The following is a 15,622-nucleotide window of genomic DNA, read 5'->3' as shown; positions in this document are numbered from 1 at the left end:
GCCATGGGGAACATCCAGATGCAAAAGCCTTCAATCCTAGCAAGTGATAGATAGGAGGCTCTTTCTATTGTAAAATGCCACACCAGGTGTAGTGTATGAGGTGATCTCTCACCTTGAACAGTCTCTCTCCATCACTAGGCAAAACCTAGTTCTGTAAGTTTTCAAGGTTAATATTTCTTAATTTGTACAGTGGAAGGAAAAACTGGTTTATTTCCAAATAAAGTACTCCTTGCAGAAAAGCAAAATGCAACTTTATGCTTTCTTCCTGGTGCCACTTTCACTTTGCATTTTCCTCACACAAGTCCAAAAACAAGTCTACTTTCAAAATGTTCATCTCAGAAGAACATAAGACTTAAAATCCTTAACACATTTCAGAGGATTTTAGTACTAAGCCTTACAATACTCAGCAGTGGCTCCAGGCACCAACGCTCCAAGTGCATGGCTGGGGCAGCAAGCCGCGGGGGGCGCCCTGCTGGTCCCTGCGAGGGCGGCAGGCAGCCTTCGTCGGCATGCCCAGGGGAGGTCTGCCAGTCCCGCAGATTTGGCGGCAATTCGGTGGCAGATACGCTGAAGCCGCAGGACTGGCGGACCTCCCGCTGGCATGCCGCCGAATCCGCAGGACCGGGGACCGTGCTTAGGGTGGCAAAAAAGCTAGAGCCGCCCCTGACAATACTTCAAGAATTAGAAAACATATTATAGATAAGTTGACAAAGAAGAGACCTGCCCAAGACCACGGTATCTGTAACAGAAATCAGGAAGACTTGACAATTAGTCCATTGCTGTAATCTCTGATACTACTTTATCTATATATTCAGAGTATGTTTCAGATATATTATAATGGCCTCAGTTTGAATTCAAGTAGGCTTAATTTGGATATCATTAAATACAATTCAACCTGTATAACAAGATCACAATTAACTATCTGCATCAAGGGACTGCTCTACAGGGTTGTTCTCCCAATGCAAGCTCTAACAGACATCGTTCACCAGTTAGAACAGTAGCTCTCAAACTTATTTGATCAAACACCCCTTTTCTTTGTCTCAGTTGTAGTTTTCGCCCCCTCCCCAGCCACACAAGTACATATAATCGCCAGCTCTGAAGGCAGAGCAGAGATCAGCCGCTGCTGGCCAGGCACCCAACTCTAAAGGCAGCGCCACCTCCAGCAGCACCAGAGAAGTATGGGTGACAATGCCATACCATGCCACTCTTATTTCTCCAGTGGTGCTGCCTTCAGAGCTGGGAGCCTGGCTAGAGACAATGCTCTCCGGCTACCCAGTTCTGAAAGCAGAGCAGCTTCTCTCCCCCGCCCGCAGAATACATTCCACAGTGTCCCCCAGTTTGAGAATATCCGAGTTAGAGAATACAGAATTGACTGCATGGTATACTAAAGGTTATGTTGTGCACCTATCACCACTCTAATAGTTGTACAATAAAAAATTAAGAACATCATTATAATTTAAAAGATCTCCAACTCACTTCTCCTAAACAAAAACCACAAAGCTGAAATAATGGTTTTGTATGTTAGACTAGGATGGGTGGGAACCTAGAGTCCAGGGTCCTTCAATGAGAATACTATATTGCCAGTAGTGACTTCTAAATCTACCAATTGTTTGCCTCGACATCACAAGCTACTCTCAACTATAGATGTGAAGCATGAGCAGAAATGTGATCACCAAGATATTTAGAACATAAATTATAAGCCCCTTTTAATGTTTTTAATAGATCAAAACCAAGACTCTGGACTGCATCCGGAAATGAACTGGAAACCCAGTGCAATCTTTGGAGCACAGGTATAATATACTTCATGAATGAAACACTGCTAAATAAGTAGCCATATTGGACACTAGCTAACGTTTCGAAGTGGCGCTCAAGTATAGCCCCAGGAAGAGCACATAGTCATAGTCCCATATGGAAATAATGAGCGCAAATAAAGGTGGGGAGATGTGCGTCTGATTGGGAAGCAGGATGCAACCTTTCCAATGAAAGATAAAAGTTATCGTTTTCAGCTACTTTTTGGACAGACAAAAGCAGCCCTTGATCCAACAAGACTCCTAGATTTCAAACATGAGTATCAAAAGGCAAATAAAGGCATATAGTCAGTCTCTCTGTATTTTCCCCAAACTGAATTAAGTCTTACCCAAGAAGTGCATCAGCCAGTTAGCTCTCATCCACACTTACACTTTCAGGGTTACCAAGGGGTACAGGGTGAATCACTACTGCCAATTTACAGCAGGAAGGAGTCTTGTCTGTGCCCACTCGCCCAAGGCTATCAGCTGCTGGCAACACAAACATCTCATTCTGGGTGCCACAAGTCCCACTCTTTCCCTCTGCAGGCTAGCAATATTCACACCTCAGCCCTCAAGCTCCTTAAGTGAGTCCATGGGGCAGAGCAGACAACCTGTGGCTAAATCTATGGAGATAATTAGCCTCCCAAGTTCTGGTTTGGGCCCAGAGCCCAGATCCCTCCTACCAATCTGTACACCCCTCTTCATTACACTCAAGTGCCTAGTTCCTCAACTTCCGGACACCTACAATGCACAAAGATTCACTGCCTCTGTGGAAGCAGTGCCCCCAGTTCACTAGCTTCACCCCAATTCGGGACTCTCCATAGCACACAGCACTTAGTCACATATGTAGCAAAACCAAACAGAAGTTTATTTGACAAAGCTTAAGATAAAGATTCAATCAAAAGCAAGTATAAGGATTGGAAACATATGGTTACAGATAAAATAAAAAATATAAAACATCATCCATAGCCTATACTTATTAACAAAGTTCCTTTCCTAACTAATAAATTATCTCTCACCCAATTGTCAGTCTGTACAGCATTTTTCCTGTAGAGAGCTAGAATGCACTTTTCATGACACACTCAGAGTGTCACCACTGTAATGGATACTACCGTATGTCCTTTTTTCTCCTTTTATACAGTTCCAGACTTTTTGTCTCTCTTCAATGACCGAGTTGTTTTGTTAACTTTAGTTTGCCCCCCAATGGTCCACCTAGTCAAGGTCTTTTTGGGGGGGCTCTGTTGTGCTTTGTAAAGGCCCAAGCCCACCCCTCGCCTAGCCTATAAACACTTAGCTAGGCTCAGTCAAACAATGTCAATTGTTCTCATTCTTATAGACTTATAGACTTTACGGTCAGAAGGGACCATTATGATCATCTAGTCTGACCTCCTGCACAACGCAACCACAGAATCTCACCCACCCACTCCTGTAACAAACCCCTAACCTATGCCTGAGTTACTGAAGTCCTCAAATCATGGTTTAAAGACCTCAAGGTGCAGAGAATCCTCCAGCAAGTGACCCGTGCCCCACGCTGCAGAGGAAGGCGAAAAACCTCCAGGGCCTCTGCCAATCTGCCCTGGAGGAAAATTCCTTCCTGACCTCAAATATGGTGATCAGTTAAACCCTTGATTGAGTTGGCTCTGAGAAAAATCTTGCCTCAATTGAAATTTCACTTCCAGCAGCTTTGAAACATAAAATATTTTCCATACATAAATCCTACAATAACCATGACAACCAGCAGATTCTTAGTTTTTGGCAGAGACCACACACAGCCTCTTCAATGAAATATCATGAAGACACTGATCACAGGGGAAACACCTGTCTAGGCAAGTCCTTGGATATAGACTCATAACTATGTACCCACCAGTGGTCTATTGCCAACATTAGGTCACACACACACCAGTATTGCAAACATTATAAAATAAGGTCTTCCCAACGGTTTCTGCAGCTACTGATGGTTATCTCCCAGTGCCAAATACTTTCACAGTCACAGTGCCAATTGAATGATACCAAATTTTCTATTCTTATCTCCAAATGGAATGCCTGAAGAAGGCAAGTCTTTCCTTTGCTCACTTATCTCAGAAATTCCTTATTTGTTATGTTGGGAATTGTAACTGTGCCAAGCAAAGAAGGCAGAAGTTCAGATACTTAGGTAGTGACTTTGATATAGTTGCACTCTACCTTCTTATTGCAATCCAATCCATAGTACTGACATACCTAGCCCTAGTTCTCCAAACTTTAAAATTGTTTCCAGATATGAATTTAAGCAGGAAGACAAGGTAGGCAATGCATGCCTAAGCAATCATTAGAACACTTCAAGAGATGTTAAATGCATGAATCCATAGATTAAAAATACTATTCATATGCAAAGTATAAAATATCAGGTGCAGAAGAAAATTTGAAACATCTCAAAATGAAGCTAAGTGCAACAAAATCAGAAAAGTAGAGAAAAAGGAAAGCAAATGGAGAAAATAAAACTTTTTTAAATATATAAGGAAAGAGTTCAGAAGAAAAATGACCAGATTCTTGGGAAAAAAAAAAAAAAAAAAAAAAAAACACTATGGCCACGAGACCTCTCACTACTACTACTACTACTACTACTACTACTAGGAGTGAAAGTTTGTGGAGAGGAGGTTAAACAGTACTTTCGTACTGGATGTGATGGAATGGAGTGGTGAAAAGTTTACAACTCTGTTAAATGATTAAAGAGAATCGATTCCAACCATCTATTAATGAAAATGTAAACAACAAATATAGAGAATTATCTCAGGTAGCGAGGTGTAACCAGAATGAGATAAAATGGAAAGAAAATTTAGTCTATCAAAGCCAACGCTTTGAAAATCTGATCTCAGACAGTTAAATAACCACTTCAGTGAAGTGGCAGAAGACTCCATCCCCACTTGAGACATTTTAAACAAGACCAGACAAAGCAATTAAGGGCAAATGTTGATGTTAAAACACAGGCAGAGTAGCTGGCTTGTATGTTAACTAGTTCCTTGAAGGCTGGGGAAGGGAAGAATCCTCCCCATGTGAAAAGGCAGAACAGCAGCAGCAGCACGGCCTAACAGTTCCTAGTGTGGGGTCAGTGTTTCAGAAGTGTACGAGGAAGAATGGCTGATAGATCCATGAAGTCACATGTTCTGACCTGACTCCCAATCTTCCCCTGTAGGGTGGTGTAGAAAGAGCCCTGCTGTGAAGAGCCCTAGGCTCTATAGCACACAGGGAGTACCCATGCATTGCAATGCCTCACAGCATTCTGCCCTTGAACTCCCCTACATTGGCACCATTCCAGTTCCACTACCAGCATGAGCTGGCATACCTGTGAAGGTGGTGGTGGGATTTGTCACTAACGGAAAATGCTACCTATGAAGAACATATTTAAGATTTTATTAAACTGTACTTTAACACACGCCTGTCAAGTATAATAGCCTTTAAAAATCTAAAAATTAGAAAAAGAAAAGTGGAAGACATGGCAGAAACTTATTTTCCCTGGTTTAAGAAAATACTGAAGCAAATCAGACACAACCAGAACACCACTCAGATGACAAGAGTAGTATCTATTTTAGGAGAGATCTTATTCACTTTATACATCGATGACCTGGAAAAAAGTGCACAACATTTACTTTCAATATAAAATTGAAAATAAAACAAAGGCAGAGGGCAATAGAATTTATCACAATTGGAGATCGTAGGGACATTAAGATGAATCTCTCATCAGGAGATCCTAATGACCAATTTTTAAACAAAGCTCTGCTTTAAAGGACTGCAGCCTAGAATTACTCTTCCCAAGGGTACAAACACCTGTTTAATCACTTAGCACTCTGAGCTATATCTAATGAGACAAAGATCATTTTTCTTTTAATATAGAAAGTGAATAATCTGTGCCTTTCAAATATAGTAGTTACAGCTTTGGATCAGCTACTTCCATCTTTCCTTGAAGCTAACAGCCAAGACCCAAATCAGGTGATGGCAGCCTCGCCAGAAAAGAAAGTCTCGCAAGAGGACTCAAGCTTTGGCCAAAAATGTATTTGGCTAAGTATTTCAGTATGTAAGAAGCCTTGAAAATAGAGCCAGGGGTATGGGACTTGATTGAGATGCAGATGAAGAGGAAATGTCAAAGCCCTCGAGATATCAAGAAGTCCACATTCAACATCGGTGAGAAAGATGATAGGCCACATCCGAAGTATTCAGCCCAATCCTGGAACAAGTAGCAGTCTTTCCTACACAACAGAACAGGAGTTAGGGTAAGCAGGAAATCTCTCACAGTAAGCACAACGGACATCCTTGAAAAAGTATTATACTTAGCACTTTGTTTCTATACTTTTAATCTTGAAAATAAGTTCTAACTGCTTCAGTTTTCAGGGAAGGAGCATTTGCAGTCCTTCATTGTCCCACTTTAATTTATGCAAATAATTTTACACAAAGTTTGGACTGCCAGAATGTCACTGTCCGATTTACATTTTTCAATACCACTGCACTTTTTGTATATATAGTTCCTTCTTTCTAATAGATCACCACACAATGCCAGGCACCCCAGCAAACATACAATGACACCAGAAGGCAGCACTCCTCTTTACCTTCTGCTGAATATTCTGCTACCTCCAAGGCAGGAAGTCCATACACGAAGCCCTTCTGGAATCTACGAACACAGCAGAAGTAAAAGGCAGAGAAGTTTATGTAGATTTAAAGGTTACACTTCTCAAAACACAACAATGCCAAATTCCTAAATGCTATGCTTAGTTTATTATTACGTTGTTTACAGACTTGTCAATGTACTATATTTACATAAATAAATGCCCAAACAAAGCAATTACTAGGATTCAGCATCCAAAATGTAATCTGAGTCTACATTTTGTTTAAAAAAAAAAAAAGTTAGAAAAGGGAAAGTTCTCAATTCTACATTGTATTAGAAGTAGTATTGCTACATACGCTGCACACAGACAGTAATTTTTAAAAATTGCATATTTATTTAATCAGAAGAGCCACTCTAAACCAAAGGACAAATGACTGGACAGATTTTTTTTTTAAAGTAGTCTAGTTAAATAAATGTTACACTAAAATAATAAGATACAGGAAACTTACAGGACAGCAAACTAGATAAAAGTTATAAACAAGCTTTTATTACAAGATACTATTAGAAACATAAATATAGCCCGATTTTGCCCTTCATTTGGTAAATATATTCAGCTGCATTTTTAGAATAGACACTACGAACATAGCTGCTTTTCTGTTTATTTGTCTCTCTATCCACCAGGGTCTATGCACTCAGAAGGTGTTTACAGCTTAAGGAATAAATCAGATTCACTACCCACTGCTGCAAAATTCATGCTTTAAAATGCCATATTTATATGTTCTTCTACTTTGCATTTCTAGAGAACCTACCGTAAGACCTGAAAGAGTATTGCAAAAGCTAAGGAAGTCTCAGAGCACCCATGATAGATAGGTATTTATCCACATTTTACATATGGGGAAACAAGAGAGATTAAGTGATTTAACCAAGACAACCGTGAATCCGTGTGTTTATGGTGAATATTCTGGATTTAATAAAGCCTACCCATGAGCTAGACCATAACCTGAGCCAGGATGGAGACAAGCACTTTCTCAGAGAAGGTCTTGCACTGGTATTTATGCAAAAAGAACCTTGCAGGCAATGCAGGAGACATTCATGAACCGGATCTTTTCTGTTCCAGCACCATTAGTAGTAGGTTAAACTAGTTCTCTTCCTTCTCTCCAGTAACTTCTAAACTAGGAGAATCAGAGATAAATCCTAATTGATTGTAAAGGCCTCAGACTACTATACAATCAGCAATCCCAGCAAGTTTTTAGGGTTTCTACTTGCTAATTAGAAAGAGTTTATTAGCTGCAGTTTTTCTAACCCTATTGTAGGACACAACAGAAAAACCTCTTCTTTGGCGATTCACTCTCCTTTCCACTCAGAGACTGCCTCTGCTACTACCACCCTCTTGATGAAGGTTCATAGAGATATCACCAAGCTAAAGAACTGTCACCACTGCTAAAATTAAGCTGACTCCACAGTACCACTAGTGAATAGGAACTATAATATATGCAGGTAAGTTTCTTCCTAGGCAATGGATACTACGTTTGACAGTCCGTAATGTAAAATGTAATGTAAAAGCAAATGTCCCCATATTCAATAATTCTGAAGTGCTAAAAATTCAGCTACTTTAGTTCCGGGTCCAGATAAGTTCTTTCAGCCTTTACTAGAAATGTACATATATTGTTGTTTCTCCACAATCTGACATGACTGACTGGTTTAAAAAAAAAAAAAAAAAAACAGTTACTAACCTGTTCTGTAACTGTTGTCTTTCAAAATGTGTTACACATGCCCATTCCATTTCAGGTGTGTGCATGTCAACTGCAGAGTCAGATTCTTTTTTCCCTTAGCGGTACCCGTCAGGGTGGCACTTCCTCATGCTGCTGCATGATGATATAAAGTGGGGTGCCACCTCAGACTCCCTTCTCAGTTCCCTCTTAATGAACAGACTCTGACAGATAGGAAGGTGAGTCATAGAATAGACACGTATAATACATCTCAAAAAACAGTAACAGAACAAGGTTAGTAAGCATTTTTTCCTTCAATTGATTGCACATATCCATTCCACTTCAGGTGACTCCCAAGCAGTTCAAACCAGAGGTCTGTTTCACAGTCTACCTGAACAAGGACTGAAGAAGTACTCATCCAAACTTGGCATCATCTCCAGAATGCTGAGATATAATGTAATAAGTAGTAAAAATATGTACCAATGACTATTAATTGCAGCTCTACAAATGTCAGATATAGCTACTTGAGCCAAAAAAAGTTGCTTGAGATCTCAGAGCATGCTACCACCCTGCTTGGAGAAGGTACATTGGCAATATCATAGCACAGGCATATGTAGGACAAAATCCAGGATGCAATCCTCTGCTTTGAGACTGAAAGACCTTTCATCCTGCCCACAACAGACAAACAGGTGGGATGACTATCTAGTCCTGTCCAAGTAAAAAGCCATCGCCCTTCTAACATTTAAGGTATGGAGCCTCTCCTCATCCTGATGAGAAGAAATAAATAAATAAATTATAAATTAATGGAGATATCCTATCTCCTAGAACTGGAAGGGACCTTGAAAGGTCATTGCCTTCACTAACAGGATTTTTTCCCCAGATCCCTAAGTGGCCCCCTCAAGGATTGAACTCACAACCCTGGGTTTAGCAGGCCAATGCTCAAACCACTGAGCTATCCCTCCCCCCTAAGAATGGGACTTAGGAAATAAAGCCATTGAGTATATGTCTTGATTGGGGTAGAATTCCAATACTACTATAGTCAGGAATTTCAGATGTGGCAGTACACATACCTCAGCCATATTAAAAAAAAAAAAAAAAAAAAAAAAGAGTAAGGAGGGTCAGCTACCAATGCTCATACTCCACTACCCTTCTTCTGGAGGTAATACCTCCCAAAAATACTTCTTTAAGAGAAAGTTGCAGTAAAGAGCCTGCAGCCATCAGTTCAAAGGACAGAACCATCAAAACTTGTTCATCTAAGTGCCAAGGAGGAATGGGATCCATCACATGGAGAGAATCCCTGACCAAATGCTTTAAGAATCTGACTGACAAAACATTCAAAAATACTAAGCAGCCTGCAATTGATAGCTGGAGACAGCTATCAGCTGAACTCTGACAGAACTAAATCAATAGGTCTTGTTGTTTCAGGTGGAACAAACAGTTCAAAATATATTGGAGAGGCCAGGAGTGGTGAAAAATCACCATTCTGTTTTGACTATAAAGGAGAATCATTTCTACTTCAACGGGTAAATGTATCTAGTAGTTGGCTCCCTACTATTCAGCTGACTGTTCTGCACATTCTCTGAACACTTCACTCTTGAGGTGTTAACCATAGAGCATCCAGGCCATCAGATGGAGAGCAACTGGGTTGGGATATAGCAAGTGACCATGGTCCTGGGAGCTCAGCTTGAGTTCTGGAGGTAGTGTCAAAAGAGTCCTAGCAGAGAGGCTCAGGAGATTGGAGAACCAATGCTGTTAAGGCCAAGCTGGTAATATAAAGATGATGCAAGCATGATCTAAATTGAGCCTGAACACGCCCATGGGAAGGGATGAAATGGGAGCATAGGCATACACCAGTTCATCTTTCGTAGAAAGTAAAAAAGCATCAATCAGAAATCCCGGATTGTGAGCTCCTCTGGAATAGGGTGACCAGATAGCAAGTGTGAAAAATCGGGACAGGAGGTGGGGAGTAATAGGAACCCATATAAAAATAAGCCACAAATATCGGGACTGTCCCTATAAAATCGGGACATTTGGTCACCCTACTCTGGAACAAGAAACTTGGCACTTTCTTAGCAAACAGGTTTATGTAAGTAACTCCCTGCCCCCAAGTTTGAAAAAGGAATCTCACGTTATCTGAACTAAGAGGCCACTCAATCTCTGTTGAAGGATCTGCTATACTATGAACACAAAGAAGGTGGGAGGCTTTGAGGTGTATTGCATTGGCAATACCAAACTCCCAAAGATGTATTGCCTCTTGATAGAGATGGTCTGATACAGCCCCTCCCTACATATTCATTTAGAATATTGCCACAATGTTGTCCATGAGAACATGCAGCCTCTCCACCGTGATGGGAGAAAAGCCCAACAGGCCAGATGAACAGCCCGCATGTCCACACATTTATGTGGACAGCCAAATCTTCATGAGATAATAGACTTTGAGTTGGTAGATTTTGTAGGTGAGCTCCCCAACCTAGAGAAGAAACATCCTTAACTAGAGCCAGTGTGGATAAGAGAGAGCCAAAGTGAACTCTCTCCCATACTCTCATTGGCCAGATGCATCCACAAGTCCAAGGAGACAAACCTAATAGCTTTATTTGACAGGTTAACAAGCCTTGTGCATAGGAGGGAAGCAGTAGATGTGGTATATCTTCACTTCAGTAAGGCTTTTGATATGGTCTTACATGACCGTCTCATAAATAAACTAGGGAAATACAACCTAGATGGAGCTACTATAAGGTGGGTGGGTAACTGGTTGGAAAACTATTCCCAGAGAGTAGTTATCAGTGGTTCACAGTCAAGCTGGAAGGACATTTCAAGTGAGGTCCCGCAGGGATCAGTTCTGAGTCCAGATCTGTTCAATAGCTTCATCAATGATTTAGACAATGGCATAGAGAGTACACTTATAAAGTTTGTGGATGATACCAAGCTGGAGGGGTTGCAAGTGCTTTGGAGAATAGGATTAAAATTCAAACTGATCTGGAAGAACTGGAGAAACAGTCTGAAGTAAACTGAATGAAATTCAATACAGAAACATGTAAAGTATTCCACTTACGAAGGAACAATCAGTTGCATACATACAAAATGGGAAATGATTGCCTAGGAAGGAATACTGCAAAAAGGGATCTGGGGGTCATACTGGGTCACAAGTTAAATGAGTCAACAGTGTAACACTGCTGCAAAAAAAGCAAACATCATTCTGGGCTGTATTAGCAGGAGTCGTTGTAAACAAGACACAAGAAGTAATTCTTCCACTCTACTCCGCACTGATTAGGTCTCAATAGAAGTATTGTGTCCACTTCTGGACACCACATTTCAGGAAAGATATGGACAAACTGGAGAAACTCCAGAGAAGAAAAACAAAAATGATTAAAGATCTAAAAAAAACATAACCTATGAGGGAAGATTGAAAAAATTGGGTTTGTTAAGTCTGGAGAAGAGAAGACTGAGAGATGACATGATAACAGTTTTCAAGTTCAGAAAAGGCTGTTACAAGGAGGAAGGGAAAAAATTGTTCTCCTTAACCCTGGAGGATAGAACAAGAAGCAATGGGTTTAAATTGCAGCCAGGGTGGTTTAGGTTGGACATTAGGAAAAAGTTCTTAACTGTCAGGCTGGTTAAACACTGGAATAAATTGCCTGGGGAGGTTGTGAAATCTCCGTCATTGGAGATTTTTAAGAGCAGGTTAGACAAACACCAGTCAGGGATAGTCTAGATCAGTGGTTCTCAACCAGGGGGTACACAGAGGTCTTCCAAGGGGTACATCACTTCATCTAGATATTTGCCTAGTTTTACAACAGGCTACATAAAAGACAGTAGCGAAGTCAGTACAAACTAAAATTTCATACGACTTGTTTATACTGCTCTACACACTGAAATGTAAGTACAATATTTATATTCCAACTGATTTATTTTATAATTATATGATAAAAAATGAGAAAGTAAGCAATTTTTCAGTAATAATGTGCTGTAACACTTTTGTATTTTTGTGTCTGATTTTGTAAGCAGGTAGTTTTTAAATGAGGTGAAACTTGGTGGTACACAAGACAAACGAGACTCCTGAAAGGGATACAGTAGTCTAGAAAGGTTGAGAGCCACTGGCCTAGATAATACTTAGTCTTGCCATGAGTGCAGGTGACTGGACTAGATGACCTCTTGAGGTCCCTTCCAGTCCTATTATTCTATGAGATTAGTACTCATGCAGGAACTCAAATCAGCATGTCCAGTGGTGATGAGTCAGGGAGTACCCAGTCTTTAACCCGATTTCCTGAGACAAAGTCCAGTGTGCCAAACCACATATGTGCAGGAGGCCATATGCCCCAGTAGTCTGAGGCAGTTTCTTACTCTTGTGATTGGATGGGCTTTGAGATCTGCGGAAATGTTAAACATTCTCTGGAATTTGGCTTGATGTAGGAACACTTTGGTTACTGCAGAATCCAGGATCGCCCATATAAATTTTGTTCTCTGAACTGGGGAGAAGACTGACTTGTCCTTGTTGATCAATAAGAGGGACTGGATCCTGCATAAACAGAGTTCTACTTAGAGTTTGTATCTACCTCATACCAGCCAGTCGGGTAAGGAAACACTTGCACTCTTGATTTTCTTAAGGATGCAGCCACTACTGCAATGCCTTTTTGTAAATACTTGCAGGGCAGCAAACAGGCCAAAGGGCAGGACCACAAACTAATAATGGGTTGTGTTGACCAGAAATCTTAGCAATCTCCTGTGGCTCTGATGGATAGCCACATGGAAATATGCATCCTTTAAGTCAGCAGGATCCAGGAAGGGGATGATGGAGGTTAGGGTGCCCATACAAACCCTTGTTTTCTTATACATTTATTCATATTTTAGAGGTCTACGATGGGTCCGAGACCTCCTTTAGGATCAGGAAGTCTTCTATAGCTCCCAAATGAAGGTGAGACTGAACCTCCTGGAGGAGGACAACCTCTTGAGAGTGGTCCCTGAAAAGGGATGGGGAAGGAGGGTGGAAATAAATCCCTGTTCCACAGTACTTAGCACCCAATCTATCTGTCATGATATGGTCCCAAGCAAATAGGAAATGAGATAACCTGTTGGAACAACAGGGGAGGGAGAAACTGGGACATAATGATTTGATACTCTGTCCTCAGTAAGACAGTCAAGCAGGCTGCCTGGATTTCCAGACTGTCTCAAAGAACCTACCATGGAAGAAAACTGAGGAAGTGGAAGTCTCTTCCTGTGGTCCCCTCCTCCCCCGACTGCTTTTCTTGGAGTTGTCAAGGCTGCCTTGGTGGGAAAAGCTGGTATCTCTGGAGACATAGTGCAAGGAATTGCTTTCCTTTAGGGAAAGGAATGTAAATTCCCAATGTTTCAGTGTGGCCCTTGAATACTTCAGATGATGGAGTTTCTCATCAGTCTTCTATGAGAAGAAGGTAGGACCTTCAAAGGTGAAGTTGCTGGATAGTCTGCTGGACCAGACCTCCTTCAGAAGACCCAATGATTATGTGCAGATGTCCATGACTTCAGTTACTGCAGATGCTTGGCTATGGCTGCCAAATCTGCACCATCTAAGGCAGCCCACGGAAAGGTCCTAGCCATCAGTTTGCCCTATTCTATAATGGCCTGCAACTCCTGCCTGGCCTCCTCTAGCAACTTGTCTGAGCACTTCAATACATTGCCTGAAAGGGAGAATTCGTATCTGGCCAGTAAGACTTGCTGGTTAGAAAGATACAATATTGTAGACCAGCTGTGAAATAAATCTTTCTACCAAAAATCTTTCTAGAGTCTCTTTCTGTTTTTGTCTTCTGAGGTAGAAGACGACTGTCCCTAATCTCTCTTTTATTCACTGCTGAGACAGCTAAGGAACCTGGCAGGTGTAAAAACATTCATAGCCCTGAGAAGGGACATGGTAGATTCTCTCACTCCTCTTCGCTGTTGGAGGCAGAGAAGATGGCATTTGCCACAAAGATTTTGTGCACTCGAGAATGACTGAATTTATAGGCAGAGCCACTCAAGAAGATCCTACCAGATATATGTAGTATGCCTACCAGCCTAGGGACTCTGCCTCACTTGATATTCAGACTGAGGTGGTTCAGGAACTACTCTCTTTAGTTACTCTTAGTAGGCCCTGTAGTCATCCTGGACAGACAAAGAATCTCCAGACACCACAGGCTCATCCTCTCAACTTTCCACAATATCCAGAGAAGCAATCACCCAAGGCAGAATTCCTTGATGCCCAGCCCAAGCAGGAAGTTTCAAAAGGTAGACACAGGGCGACCTCCCTGAGGAGGTGATATAGTCTCACTTTTCTATCATTTTTTCTGGGACTTGAAATCCCTACAGATCTGGCGATGGTCTTGGAAGTGACCCTGACCGATGCACTTTATGTACCTGGAATGAAGATCACTCACCAACAGACTTTTTGCAGCAGCACAAGGCTTAAAAGGCTGGAGACCAAGGCATACCCCAAAAGTGGTCAACAGTCCCCCTTGTATAGCAGGAACCTGACACTCAAAGTTGTAATAGACAAAACAAAGAAAAGTTACTCTAACAAGTACTACTAACTATTTACAGAAGGGAAATCAATCCCCTGGAGTGAGAGAAAACTTATAGTAGCAAGAGGATCAACTTCCACTACTGAGCCTAGGTAGTAGAAAGGAACTGAGGAGGGAGTAGAGCAGCTCTTCCCTTTACACCATCACAGAGCAGCACAAAGTGGCAGAGGGTGCATGCACCACCCCAACGGTTACCAATAAGGGAAAAGTCTCCAACTCTAGTGCACTAAGAGCACACACACCTGAAGTGGAATTGACATGTGCAATCACTTAAAATAGAACACATATTCTAAAAGCTTTCCTTTCCGGAGAAGCAAACAGCACAAGAGAAAGAATTATCCAAAGATAAGGAGGTGTGGGGGAAGGGAAATATTATTTCTACATCATATATATTAGGCATTAAGTGGTGAGAAGACGGATTTATACTCCAATGATGTTAAAAGCAGACTATCATTAAGGACTCCACTACCTAAAAAAAAGGAGTGATGCGCTTCTATTTATCTGTGAATTATACATCAAGGCCACAGCACTAAGGCTCTTTAGACTATCAGAGAAGCTCACTGCATTTGCCACCAGTTTCATGGAATCCTATGTAATAATTTTCTTAATTAAACAATAAAGACTAGTTTACCAAATTATTTAGGAATAACAATACCAATATCTTTAGCTGCCTGCTCTTTCACAATTCTGTAAATAGAGCCCCTGGAAATAATATCACTGTGTTGTAACATCAAGTTCAGTTATGACTAGCTTAGTCTGCATACTATCTTTTCCAGTCTAATACCCCGCTATTACTGGACTACAGAAAGGGTAGAAGATAATTTTCTAGGAATACCAAATATTAGGTCTATCTGACTGATCTTATTAGGAAGCCTGCACTGTTTATTCTTCTACTTAACAAGGACCACAAGTGTGTGAACTATTCTGAATGCAGATTCTTCTCTAAACCATCATAACATCCCCATTTTCATTCAATTTGAAACAGAGTAAGGGGGGAAAAAAGACTTTGGAACTAAAGCTCAC

The 15,622-nt window shown here is 41.1% G+C and overlaps 1 protein-coding gene across 8 annotated transcripts in view; it reads right to left on the bottom strand.

The window, feature by feature from the left end:
* The window catches only part of CDK19 (cyclin dependent kinase 19), a 217,017-nt gene that overhangs the window by 166,092 nt on the left and 35,303 nt on the right, over window positions 1–15,622 (bottom strand). For 5 of the 8 annotated variants that reach the window (XM_054022183.1, XM_054022182.1, XM_054022184.1 and 2 more), the window contains exon 2: window positions 6,365–6,426. The exons of the other annotated variants lie outside the window; for them this stretch is intronic. The gene's annotated coding sequence lies outside the window, so the exon portion shown is untranslated. The remainder of the gene's footprint in view (window positions 1–6,364; window positions 6,427–15,622) is intronic. 8 annotated transcript variants of the gene reach the window in all.

This window comes from Malaclemys terrapin, chromosome 3, assembly GCF_027887155.1.
Source record: "Malaclemys terrapin pileata isolate rMalTer1 chromosome 3, rMalTer1.hap1, whole genome shotgun sequence".
NCBI lineage: Eukaryota > Metazoa > Chordata > Testudines > Emydidae > Malaclemys > Malaclemys terrapin.
The sequence above is the reverse complement of the archived record's forward strand: the minus strand, read 5'-3'. Positions and strand labels throughout refer to the sequence as shown.